At 36.6% G+C, this 13541-nt stretch overlaps 1 protein-coding gene across 1 annotated transcript in view; it reads left to right on the top strand.

The window, feature by feature from the left end:
* The first annotated feature begins 438 nt into the window (after positions 1 to 438).
* The window catches only part of hivep2b (HIVEP zinc finger 2b), a 41401-nt gene continuing 28298 nt past the window's right edge, over positions 439 to 13541 (top strand). The window contains exon 1 of the mRNA XM_021467279.3: positions 439 to 761. The gene's annotated coding sequence lies outside the window, so the exon portion shown is untranslated. The remainder of the gene's footprint in view (positions 762 to 13541) is intronic.

Below are 13541 nucleotides of genomic sequence, written 5' to 3'. Positions count from 1 at the left end.
AGTGTCTAATTCTTTTACAAAAAAAAGGCTTTAAAAACAACTGAAATTTGTAAATTATATAATCTTTTTCTTTAACTTGTAATGTATTTACCCCTCCTGTTTTGTTTTTGTCTGTTTGTTTATTTTTTTGTTATCTGTTGTTGTTTCTTTTTCCAAAATTGTTGCTCTTTTTGTCTCTTCGATTTCCTGTTAACAAACTGTGATTATATATTCTCATTTTCGTATATTAATAAAAAAAAATCAAAGAGTTTCTGTTTTTATCAAGTGTGATTATATAAACAATTTAAATGAATACTTTCTACCATTATATTCACAGACTGTTCCCACACAACTGCGTTTAAAGTGCATAATAGGTGCCCTTTAAAGATTTCTTTATGCAGGTGTGATACTCTAAGCTAACGTCCTTGCTTTCTTATGTCTGTGTTCATCTTCCGTCTCAGATTCCCTCCGGCTTTCCCTCCCTTCCTCTGCGTTGGGATTGTGAGCAGGAGTCTATTTCTGTCGCTGTGTGTGTGTGTGTGTGTGTGTGTGTATTCATCTCCGGCTGCAGCAGCGTGTGTTCAGTGATGGACGTCAGCCTTCAGCCAATCAACACGCTCATGTTTATGCCAAGAAGCATGATCATTTTCCACTTACTTCCCACTGCTCTTGTGAGTAAGAGTATTGTAGCGATGGCTAATAAGGAGAAGTCGGTGTAAAACGGCACTCTTGGCAGACTCACACTGAGGATGGGAACCTGACCTGAATGAAGATCTGGCCAGGTGAGCGAGTTTGTCTTTTAATATGAGCTGAACGCGCTACTGTAACGACAGCGTCAAGGCTTCTTTAATTCTGGCACATGGCTGGGATGCTGGATATAATGAGCTTTCGGTTGGTGTTGTGATGGTTGGGAGACTTCTGTGAGAAATGACTTTAATTGAATAGTGGGCGCTTTTTTGTGAGTAGGTCTTCTTAAAGAGACAGTATACCCCGAAATAAAAACTCTGTCATTGATTGACTAAACATTCAGTTGGTTAAAACCTGAGTTTCTTTCTTCCGTTGAACATGACAGAAGATATTTTGAAGAATGTTGACTTCCATACTGTAGTCGTTTTTGTTCCTACTATGGATGTCAGTAGCTATGTTGCCATGCATGTATTGTTATGAGTATCCTGGAATATCTAAACCACTACATCAGGAAGGTTTGCTGTTTGTTAGTTATTGTACTTTACTAAGAAATGAACAGAGTATTGATCTATTTTTGATTTTGTCACTCTCTGTAATAACTACAATAGCGGCTTCTGTGAATGAATACATTTTTACATTCATACGAGTTTTAATTTTGTGACCTAATGTTTATTTTTATCAGTCGAAATATGATGTGTCCATTCATTCATGAATATTCAATTCATTCATTCATGTTTCCAATAACACCACTGTGCTGTAAAAATAAAAATGTGGATTGAAAATATTAAGATAAAAACGAGGATTGAAAATATTAAAATTAAAAAAAGTGCTTTATTTCCAAAATACATATCATTTTGAATCTATGAAATATTCTGCTTCAGTCCATTTTTGTTGACATTTAGACTTTCGAAGATCTAAATAAAATGTATCTGCTGTTTGAGAGACACAAATCAATATTGTCAAATACTACAGAAGATCGACTGGAACTCGCATGGACCCAAGATTCTCAGAGAAATCAGTCAAGTTTGGTGAAAGAAAAATCATGGTTTGGGGTTGCATTCTGTATGTGGGCGTCGAGAGATCTGCAGAGTGGATGGCAACATCAACAGCTTGAGGTATCAAGACATTTGTGTTGCCTAGGCATGGACCTATAAGATTCTGATGGTATGATAACCTTGGAAAAAAATATCACAGTTTCACGGTATTGTGATTTATAATATTTTAGAGCAGTAAACAGGTCAGACTAAATCATTCAAATGAATCATTGACTTCTGCTGTATTCATTTGTTTCAAAAACACAGATTTCTTTACAACTTAAAATGACATCTTTGGATTTTTTTTCTGCTGGAGATACTGTTGTCCTAAAAAAAAAGTAAAAAAAAAGTATATAAAAAAATTATCTCATACCATAGGAACGGTATTACAGAAAATTTTGGCGGTGATACCTTGAAAACGGTTATCGCCCCATGCCTAGTGCTGCCCATTACATTACAAACCACAGGAGAGGGCAAATTCTCCAGCAGGATAGCGCTCCTCATACTTCAGCCTCCACAGCAAAGTTCCTGAAAGCAAAGAAGGTCAAGGTGCTCCAGGATTGGCCAGCCCAGTCACCAGACATGAACATTATTGAGCATGTCTTGGGTAAGATGAAGGAGGAGGCATTGAAGATGAATCCAAAGAATCTTGATGAGCTCTGGGAGTCCTGCAAGAACACTTTCTTTGCCATTCCAGATGACTTTATTAATAAGTGATTTGAGTCATTGCAGAGATGTATGGATGCAGTCCTCCAAGCTCATGATGGAGTCAGACACATTATTCATTCTGTTTCCACTGCAGCATGACTTTATATTCTATACTTTATATGAGACTTTTGTATAAGAAAAGTCATGCCTCACTGTCCTAATTAAATCATTAAAAATCAAGGCATGATCATGTATTATTTTGGTAAAATAAGCGTAATCTAGAGGCCTTTGCCTTCCATATAAGCCACTTCTGATACCAAATGATCTACAAGAGTTCAAGTTATTATTTGTTGTTTCTTAAACTTGGATAGGTGACAACTTATGATTGGTAGTGTATACACTGTATGTGTGTGTGTGTGTGTGTGTTTGCACGCATATATATATATATATATATATATATATATATATATATATATATATATATATATATATATATATATATATATTTTTTTTTTTTAATAATTTTTACAAATATTTTAAATATTTTTTAAAAATATTTCCCATATGATGTTTAACAGAGAAAGTAAATTTTCACAGTACGTCTGATAATATTTTTTCTTCCAGAGAAAGTCTTATTTGTTTTATTTCGGCTAGAATAAAAGCAGTTTTCAATTTTTTAAACACCGTTTTAAGGACAAAATTATTAGCCCCTTTAAGCTAATTTTGTTTTCGACTGTCTACAGAAAAAAAACATTGTTATACAATAACTTGCCAAATTACTCTTACCCGCCTAGTTAACCTAATTAACCTAGTTAAGCTTTTAAATGTCACTTTAAGCTGTATAGAAGTGTCTTGAAAATTATCTTGTCAAATATTAATGACTGTCATCATGGCAAAGATAAAATAAATCAGTTATTAGAAATGAGTTATAAAAACTATTATGATTAGAAATGTGTTGAAAAAATCTTCTCTCCGTTAAACAGAAATTGGAGAAAAATTTAACAGTGGGTCTTATAATTCAGGGGGGCTAATAATTCTGACTTCAACTGTATATAATAAAACATTATCATAAAAGCATAACAATAAGATAAACTATTGCCGCATATCTGAAGTAATGGTATTAGTGTTTGTGCATATTGTTGTAAGCAGCAGTTAAACACCTGATGTTGGTCGGCAGAGCCTGTATGGGCATGTTCAGACAAGCGTTCATTCAGCCTAGACATGTTATTAAGGTTTTGATCATGACGGTGTAGTCTGTGATTCTTCTCCTCTTTCTTGCACTCTTGAATTGGAGCCTATTCACTGCGGAGTTTCACTGGGAAATAGCACTTAGCATGTGTTGCCATGGCGATCAGAGAACACTGTTCATCACTGAGAAACATTTATTTTAAATCTGAAGCTCGTGGCCTTCTCTCGGCGGAGGGGAAAGTGGGAGGATTGAACACGTACAGTTGTGGCATTAAAGGAATAGTTCAGACAAACATGAAAATCCTCATCATTTACTCATATTAATGTTGAAACAGATCAGTCAAACAAACTAAAAAACACCAGTCAGTAACCATGGTACTGTGAAATATGTCCAACTGCTTGTTAACGCAATTTTCTAATAAGCCTTGTAGGCATGTAGACATGGTCAAGACGATCTGCTGTAGTTCAAAGCGAGCATCAGAATGGGGAAGAAAGGTGATTTAAGTGACTAACCGTACGTTCACACCGAAAGCGGCGAGAGCGTCAAAGTAGCCGGAAGTCATTCATTTTCAATGAGAGCCGGCGGCGATAGGCGACGATAAGCGGCGAGGAGCAGCGCGGCGCGTCTTCGCCGGCGTGAGCGTCGAGGAGAGTGAGAAGCCCCTGTCTGCAGCCCGCAGATCTGGGCGGGGATGAATATGGGGCGGGGCTGCACATTCAGCCACGCCCACCTGTAATTTCATTGGTTAGTGGAAACGTAATAGCGTGAATGCCCACTACGTGGTGTCAGTAAACAGGAAATGCATTTACAATTTCTTAAATATTGTTTTTATTGTTAATAAACACAAAAATGCACAAAAGTGGGCATTCTTGATGAGTGTTTTATATGTTAATTATGTTAACAGTTATGTGAATTTCATAATGGTATTTTTCCTGCTAAAAAATATTACAAAAGACTCAAAAGACTCTTTTCACAATGGTGTCACTTCAGAAACGCAGTGATTTTAGTTCTGATATTTTAATGGTTTATTATTTTTCTTCAAAATGCAAATGCATATTGCATATTTATAGCAAATAAAGACGGAGTCTGAAAAAATAAATAAATAAAAATTCAGTGTTTTTAGTTCAGTTTAATTTTTTCCCTTTGAATGGGAGAGATCTCTGGAAAATTTACAATTGAAAATATTAAAATTATACTTTGATTTAAGGCTATTAAAAATATTGGGCATGTGTCCAATTGTTTCTCTTTTAATACTGCACTGCTTAGAGTTTTATTAAGAGCAGGGATAAGCTATTATTTATTAAGGGAAGTATATCTTTGTAAACTTTTTACTTATTAAATCAGATTATTTCATCATATAATGGATTTATTTTTACTTTGATGCTGCTATGAATATACATGTATATGATCTGTTATATGTAAATGTTCCAGCATGAGTAAATTTTTTTATGAATTTTTTTCATATTACATGGTGTGTCATCTATGAATGCAATCAATTTCAATATTTATTATTTACTAATCCATTAAAGTTTTGTTCAGTTACTCCATTTGAATGAAGACAGTGCTCTGCTGCCACCTACTGGGTGGTTTTAATATCTGTTCTACAATTTAATTAATAAGTTACAAAAAAAATTTCATAATCTAATATTACTGAATTAAAATGCAGTCTTCTTGGTTTTATTTTTTTATTATTTGTAAATACAGTGTAAATACTTTAATACCACTTTCTAACAACCCTTCTGTGTCCATTTCTGCACTGTAGATCTTTTTACAAATATTTTTTATAATGATTTTGTTTGGTTATTAAGAGTCACATACAACATTGTTATTCTATTTCATTTCATTAGAATATTAAATACACTTAGTATTATATTAATAGTGTGGCACAAATGGCCAGTCTTATTTATTACTTATCTATCAGGACACAAATTTTGAAAATAAATTTGACATTAATAAGTGCAGCACTCGTGTAAACTTCTGATTTTTTTTATTTGACAAATCCTAATAAATAAATACCAACTTCATCTTCAGTAAAAACACCAACACACAGCAATACAGTCAGTTGAAAGACCCTCTTTCTCGGTTCAAGTAAAAATCTGGCAGATCTGTGTTTTTTTAGATGTCAGATGTCTCACCTACAGAACATCTGTGTATGCACATGCACACATGTACAACAGAAAGACTGACAATTTATAGAAAATAATTATAATAATTTAAGATACAGCAGTTTGTGATCATTATCTTTAATACACATAAAAACAATTATATATTTTTTACAGGGAAATTCCACTACAGCATTAAAGTAACAATCTGCAGTAAAAAGTGCTTGGCATATTCTGTACTCTTTATCATGTGTACACACACACACACACACACACACACACAGCCTGCTTCTTGAATTTTGGATTACTGACAATGGCTCGGCGAGGCAGTGGCGCAGTAGGTAGTGCTGTCACCTCACAGCAAGAACGTTGCTGGGTCGCTGATTCGAACCTCGGCTCAGTTGCCGTTTCTGTGTGGAGTTTGCATGTTCTCCCTGCCTTCGCGTGGGTTTCCTCCGGGTGCTCCGGTTTCCCCCACAGTCCAAAGACATGCGGTACAGGTGAATTGGGTAGGCTAAATTGTCTGTAGTGTATGAGTGTGTGTGTGAATGTGTGTGTGGATGTTTCCCAGAGATGGGTTGCGGCTGGAAGGGCATCCGCTGCGTAAAAACCTGCTGGATAAGTTGGCGGTCCATTCCGCTGTTGTGACTCTGGATTAATAAAGGAACTAAACCGACGAAAAAATGATTGAATGAATGAATGACAATGGCTCAGAAGGTCCTGGATGTCAGTGAGAGTTGCAGAAATGTCCCATCACCATCCTGTGTGACAACTCTCAGTAGGATACACTGCAGGATCTCAGGCGGCATCTGTAAAAAATAACCAACAATCATCAACATGTCGCTTAACATACAGTATATTAAAGTTAAACTCAAAGAATTAAATTTGTTTATACTAGGCATGTCCCCTCCTCACATTCCCCTTTGCATAAGTTTCATGCATGGGTTATAAAGTAAACAAAAAAAAAAGAGAACATGAAGTGTAAATAAATATATTAAAAATAATTAAATGCACAAATCTATTAAAACAAAAAGAGAAAAAGAACTGAGGTAAAATAAAATAAAACAGAGAATATGCTCCACAGGAATCATAGTGATGAATATATATCAATGCCAATGATCTGCAAACAGAATGTAGTATAGATCAGTAAGTTAAGAATCAAGTTTTATATTTTACATATTTAGCATTAACATTACCAGAGTATATAAATTAGAGAACATGCCACAAAGAAAAATATATTTTGTTATCTTTGATATTAATAAACTTCATGTGATGGACTGTTTTGCTCCAAACTCTTTAAAGTTTACATTATTCTTCTAAGTGAATAAAACCACCAACTGTACGATCAACCTGGAAAACGCCAACCCTAACACAGAAAACATTTTTTTTTAAGGCTTTAAAACTTCATATCTCCTTAAAGGCATTTAATTAAATAAATGACACATAATACGTGAGGTGTACTGCACTATAATTTGACCATTTACATGACAGAAGATGTGTACTTACCATGCAGAGATGAAAACCGGAATCGAAAGCATACATTACATCAACGTCTGTTTCCGTGAACCAATGAAAGACTTGTAGGCGGAGTGACATGTTCAGTACCGCCCATTTATGGGCGGGGCTGCACATTCAGCTCCGCCCCATATTCAGCCCCGCCCCGATCTGCGGGCTGCAGACGGGTGTACTTGAGGAGAGTTGAAATGAAGTCAACTTTATGGTAATGAGCTATGACGCGGTTCGGCGGCAAGCAATCAGAATAAAGACGTCCACCGCTTGATAGCAGTTCAGGGAACACAGACCTGTGAACTTTGGTTCCGACCACAGTTGTTCCCAAGGGTTTGATTATTGCGGTCGCCGGATTTCCAATTATTTTCAATGTTTTCTTACAGGAACATACATTAAATAAGTTACTGGCGAGTTACTGATGTTCATTAATGTTATATAAATTTATCTTTAAAAAGCGGGAATCTCACGCGATGTGACAGTACAAAACAGTACTGCTGCTTCAGGATATTTCAGACATATGGACACATATTGGATAAATAGAGCAAAGCCACACCAGACGCAACTTGATCTTCCATTGTTGTATGAATTTGATAAGAAGTGCGCAACATTTTCACGCTAGAAACATGTCTTATGCAGGAATGTAACTGATAATGCTGCAACGGCTCCTTTAAGTACGAGATCAATGTAGCGAGTTTTGACGCTCTCGCCGCAGGAGCTGAAGGCAGACAGCGTTGTCGCCAGGGTGGCCAGAGCGACCTTGGACGCTCTCGCCGCTTTCGGTGTGAACGTACGGTTAGAACATGACATCGTTGTTGTTGCCAGACGGGCTGGTCTGAGTATTTCAGAAACTGCTGATCTACTAGGATTTTCACGCACATCCATCTCTAGGGTTTACAGAGAATGGTCCGAAAAAGAGAAAATATCCAGTGAGCGGCAGTTTTGTGGGCGCAAATGCCTTGTTGATGTCAGAGGAGAATGGCCAGACTGGTTCCAGTTAATAAAAAGGCAACAGTAACTCAAATAACCACTCATTACAACCGAGGTCTGCAGAAGAGCATCTCTGAACGCACAACACGTCCAACCTTGAGGCTACAGCAGCAGAAGACTGACTGTGTTAACTGGTGTCCCTTTCCAGATGTAAGCTATTTACGTCTGCAGATTGGCAGATTCGTCACTTATTTCACAGCAACAAAACATGCCCATACCAAAAAAACATTCTTATTACTTGGTGTCAGTGTCATTGTGAGCATTATTGATTTCAATATCTGTGTAGCAGAACAGTATATAACCAAAATTTAACTAAAAAATAAATATAATTTACATGTCGTCAACGGGATTCAAACTTGTGTAGTCAAAAGGTTCAGCACACGCATCAATCAACTTATCGAACTGAGCTACTCAGAACTACACATAAAGCAGTCAGTGTTAATATCTTTATCAGTCCAAATATGCTCTGCTGTGGTTGTGGATTCGTGTTGACATGTTTCCATCAATGTTAACATGTTTACATGTTGTTTAGTTACTTGTACTCGCAATAACGTGTTTCAACAAACTCTCCGGCTGATAGAATAGCTCTGAATGACAAAACGATGCTTCATCAGTTGCCCAAACCATGTTTTTTCATAGCTGTAGACTCATGTGTACCTGTGGCTTTGGAGTGGTAACTCATGACCCATGCTCACTCATGAATCGTACATTACGATTTTACAAAAAATAAATACAATGACGACATTATTATGCAACAAATTATCTCAAACATATTTAATATATATTTCATATATATAATATTATGCAACAGAATATTACCTGAAAATCACAATTATTTAATAAATAATGCACAATAAATTATTGAATTTATAAAAAATTATTATGTAATATATTATGATATTTTTTATTTATTGTTTTTTTTAAGTCTACTTATACAATTTGACACATGCAAACCACTGCAGAAATGTTCTAACCAGCAGGCCCATGTGATAGTTATATACAGTACAGATACTTCGTAAATTAACCTACTATAAATTTAAAGCATTAATGTATGCTATGTTTTTTGTTGTCATAAGCTTTGGAGACGTAACAAAAATTCAGCTTCTAAATAATAGATCACCTATAGCTTTCGTCATGAGCCACTGCTGTGTTCAAAATGACATCAATGTTTTCAAAGTGTACTAAGAAGGAGCGCAATTGTCAACATGAAGATCGCTAAAACTGAACTGTAAAAATATTCGAAAGCAAATTACACCTAAGAGAGATGACCTTAATGCTGTATTATTTTTAATCATTCCAAGTTTAAATGTTAGAATGTTCTAAATGAATAGGGCATAGGGGGGATAAGTTGGAAAAGAACACTGCCAGAAACTATGTTTCTAACTACAGCTAAAGAGGTGTAGTCGCAAGCATATACATTTGCAACGCAGTTTACGAATGTTCATTAAAGCGATGGATATGGGAAATGCCAAATCAACAAACTATGTTTGTAACAACGGAATTTGCGAAATTAGTTGGCTAACGATGGTTTTTGGAAACACACTCCAGAGCGTGATGTGGCAGTGATGCACCAAAATGTTTGTTGTCGATCACTGTAAAACAAGAAGAAGAAATCGTCATTTTCGCCATCATATGGACTTACTTTTATCGGCTACACACCGGCCTAACAGCTCAGTCAATGTCAGTGGCGTCACTTACTGATCTGAGATCTATAAATGTAGCTTGTGTGGCCGCTACTGTGCTACTTGACTAAAAAAATACCTTCACTACTAAAAAGCTATTTGATTTAGAAAGCAGCAGCGCTACCACCACGCTACTAAGAAATGTAATTAGGCTAGTAGCATCACTACTTATAGCAATGCTACTGCCCAACACTGTAAATATGCAAAATAAATACATATATTATACGTATTACATATTGTGTACTACAATTCTATATATTCCTAAAATACAATTTAAAAAATATATATATATAAGGTATGCAAGTACACCGCAATCGAAATATAGCTTAAGGGGGCTAATAATTTTGACCGTAAAATGTTTTTAAGAAAATTAAAAACTGCTTTTATTCTAGCCGAAATAAAACAAATAAGACTTTCTCTAGAAGGAATAAATATTACAGGAAATACTGTGAACATTTCCTTGCTCTGTTAAACATCATTTGGGAAATATTTGAAACAGAGAGCAAAAATGTTCAGAAGGGCTAATAATTGTGACTTCAGCTGTATGTATAGTTGACCTGTGTGATATACGAGTAAATGACGTGCTGTTGTGTAGAGCGCTCAGGGTTACTTCAGGCTGCTTGTCGCCCATTGAAGATCCACTTATGAGACAAAGAGCACGAAACGCAGCAGAAATAGTGGTTTGGTTGCCATGGGAACGCTCCTCATTTCTGCTCAGCACATGCGTGTGAATGGCACTTACAGTATCGCTTCAGATCAAGGCCATTTGCATATGGCACACTTTACTGCAATTACCAAACCCTGTGAGTCTGGTGAAGATGAGGATGATGATGAATCCGTTTATCACAGGATATTATGTCTTTAAAGTGGTAAATGTCTTGGTACACTACTTGGCAGAAAGCATATAGACTAATCTTCAGGACAGTAGTAGGATTTGTATTTATTTTTATTTGGTGAAAGAAGTAGTACTTACATTTCTGCAATGAAACATGAAGTGGATCAAAAGTGACAGTAATAATAATACAAATTCTGTTTTTTTTTTTAAAGCTGTACATTCATTAAACACATGGTCTTCTCAAATGTTTTTAAAGAAAAGGTTTTAAATGATTCTTAGGCATAAAATTATAATTTTACATACAGCTGAAGCCAGAAGTTTACATACAGTTCAAAAAAAGGAATATAACCATTAAAAAATGTCTGATGGTAAATCATACTAAACGTTTACTATTTTAGGTCTGTTAGGATTACATAAATGATTTACATTTGCTAAATGACAGAATAATGAGGGAATTTTCTTTGAGAATGTTTGATTAATTTCTAGACAGTCAAAAGTTTACACACATTTCCTTGGCATTTTTCATTAGCTTTGGTTTTAAACTGTATAACTTTGGTCAAATGTTTTGGGTGTCCTTCCACAAGCTTTTCTCAATAGTTTGCAGGAATTTTGTCCCTTTCGTCCTGACAGAATTGGTGTAACTGAGTCAGATCTCTTGGCTTTCTTGCTCGCACAAGCTTTTTCAACTCTGCCCACAAATTTTCTATAGGATTGAGATCAGGGCTTTGTGATGGCCACTCCATAACATTCACTCTGTTGTCCTTAAAGCACATTAACTAGTTTGGCAGTATGCTTAGGGTCATGATCTGTTTGGAAGACCCATTTGTGGTTTTAATTTCTTGGCTGATGTCTTGAGATGTTGCTTCAGTATTTCTACATAATGTTCTTTCTTCATGATGCCATCTATGCTGTGAAGTGGACCCGTCCCTCCTGCAGCAAAACAGCACCACATGATGATGATGCTATCGCCCCCATACTTTACGATTGGGATGGGGTTCCTAGGCTTCTAAGCTTTCCTGTTTGTCCTCCAAATGTAACACGGGTCATTATGGCCAAACAGTTCAATCTTAGTTCAATCAGACCACAGGACATGTCTCCAACAATTATTCTTTTTCCAGTTTAATTTAGCAAATTGTAATCTGGCTTTTTTTGTTGGATCTGGCTTGTTGATTTTCTCATGTTGTCACACAAGGAAGCAGTGTGTTTGAGGTTTTCCTTAAGTACTGTTCTACAGTTGTGCCTCCAATGAACCAACCCTTGACATCATCATCTGAGCTTTTTCAGAGGCAGAATGATCTTATCGTGTGTAAACTAGACTTTCAAGAAAAGTTATAACAATTTCTCAAAAATATTTCTCATTATTCTGCTATTAAGCATAACACATTTAATAATCTTAATTTATCTAAAAGAGAAAGAGTTTAGTCATATTAACATCTGATCTTTTTTAAAATGGTAATGTGCCTTTTTATACAGTGTGTGTAAACTTCTGGTTTCAACTGTATCCTTCTGAGACCCAAAGGAAAAAAAGATATTGTATTGAAATTCCTGGAACAGTTTAGTCTGAAAGAGAGCCAAACTCAAAAAAAACAATGTTAATCTAAAACAAATTCAACATAAATTGGTTTAAAACTGATTGTTATTCTCTTCATTCACTTGTTTTTTTTTCGGCTTTGTCCCTATATTAATCAGGAGTTGCCACAGCGGAATAAATCGACAACTTATCCAGCATATGTTTTACACAGCGGATGCCCTTCCACCTGCAACCCATTCATCACTGGGAAACACCCATACACTCTCATTCACACACATACACTACGGACAATTTAGCTTCCTAATTCACCTACACTGAATGTCTTTGGACTTGTGGGGGAACCCTGAGGAAATTCACGCCAACACAGGGAGAACATGCAAACTCCACACAGAAATGCCAACTGACCCAGCTGAGGCTCGAACCAGCGACCTTCTTGCTGTGTGGCGAACGTGCTACCCACTGCGCCAAGGTGATGCCATGTTCAGACATGTTTACAGTATATTTTATATTTTGTTCCTTTACGTTATAATTACTGTATAGAGAGATACTGACAGTTGTGTTGTGGTCTGTTTTCTCTAAAGCTGTATATACACTCACCGGCCACTTTATTAGGTACACCTGTCCAACTGCTTTTTAACACAAATTTCTAATCAGCCAATCACTTGGCAGCAACTCAATGCATTTAGGCAGGTAGACATGGTCAAGATGATCTGCTGCAGGTCAAACTGAGCATCAGAATGGGGAAGAAAGGTGATTTAAGTGACTTTGAACATGGCATGGTTGTTGTTGCCAGACGGGCTGGTCTGAGTATTTCAGAAACTGCTGATCTACTGGGATTTTCAAGCACAACCATCACTAGGGTATACAGAGAATGGTCCGAAAAAGAGAAAGTATCCAGTGAGCGGCAGTTCTGTGGCAGTTCACTAACGCCAATGTATGTGCATGTGTATTGTGGATGAAGTGGTGTGTATGGTCCTGAAATGGCTGATCCTCCACAGGCACTGAAGGTCAAGTCTTTGGTCTCTCTATAAATATGACGCTGTGTCCCAGCGGGTTTTCCGTAGCACGCTCGGCTTTTCCAGCGTCTCAGGCACACGAGTCTCTGACCTGCACAAATCTGGCCATTTGCATGTGATCTGATAGCATGCAAAGTACCTCGGCAGCTCAACACACAGTGACTGCATTCACTTGACAGCAAATAAACTAGCTTGTGTACTAGAAGATGTCTGAATATGATCACATACATTGGACGTCCACACAGCTCTCCTGACTAGGCAAAAATCATCATTCAGACAGACTAATAGGTGCTGCAGTGCTTTAGGGCAGGGGTGTCCAAACTCAGTCCTGGAGGGCCGGTG

Source organism: Danio rerio, chromosome 17 (genome assembly GCF_049306965.1).
Source record: "Danio rerio strain Tuebingen ecotype United States chromosome 17, GRCz12tu, whole genome shotgun sequence".
Lineage (NCBI taxonomy): Eukaryota > Metazoa > Chordata > Actinopteri > Cypriniformes > Danionidae > Danio > Danio rerio.
This window is presented reverse-complemented; position numbering and strand designations above follow the sequence as displayed.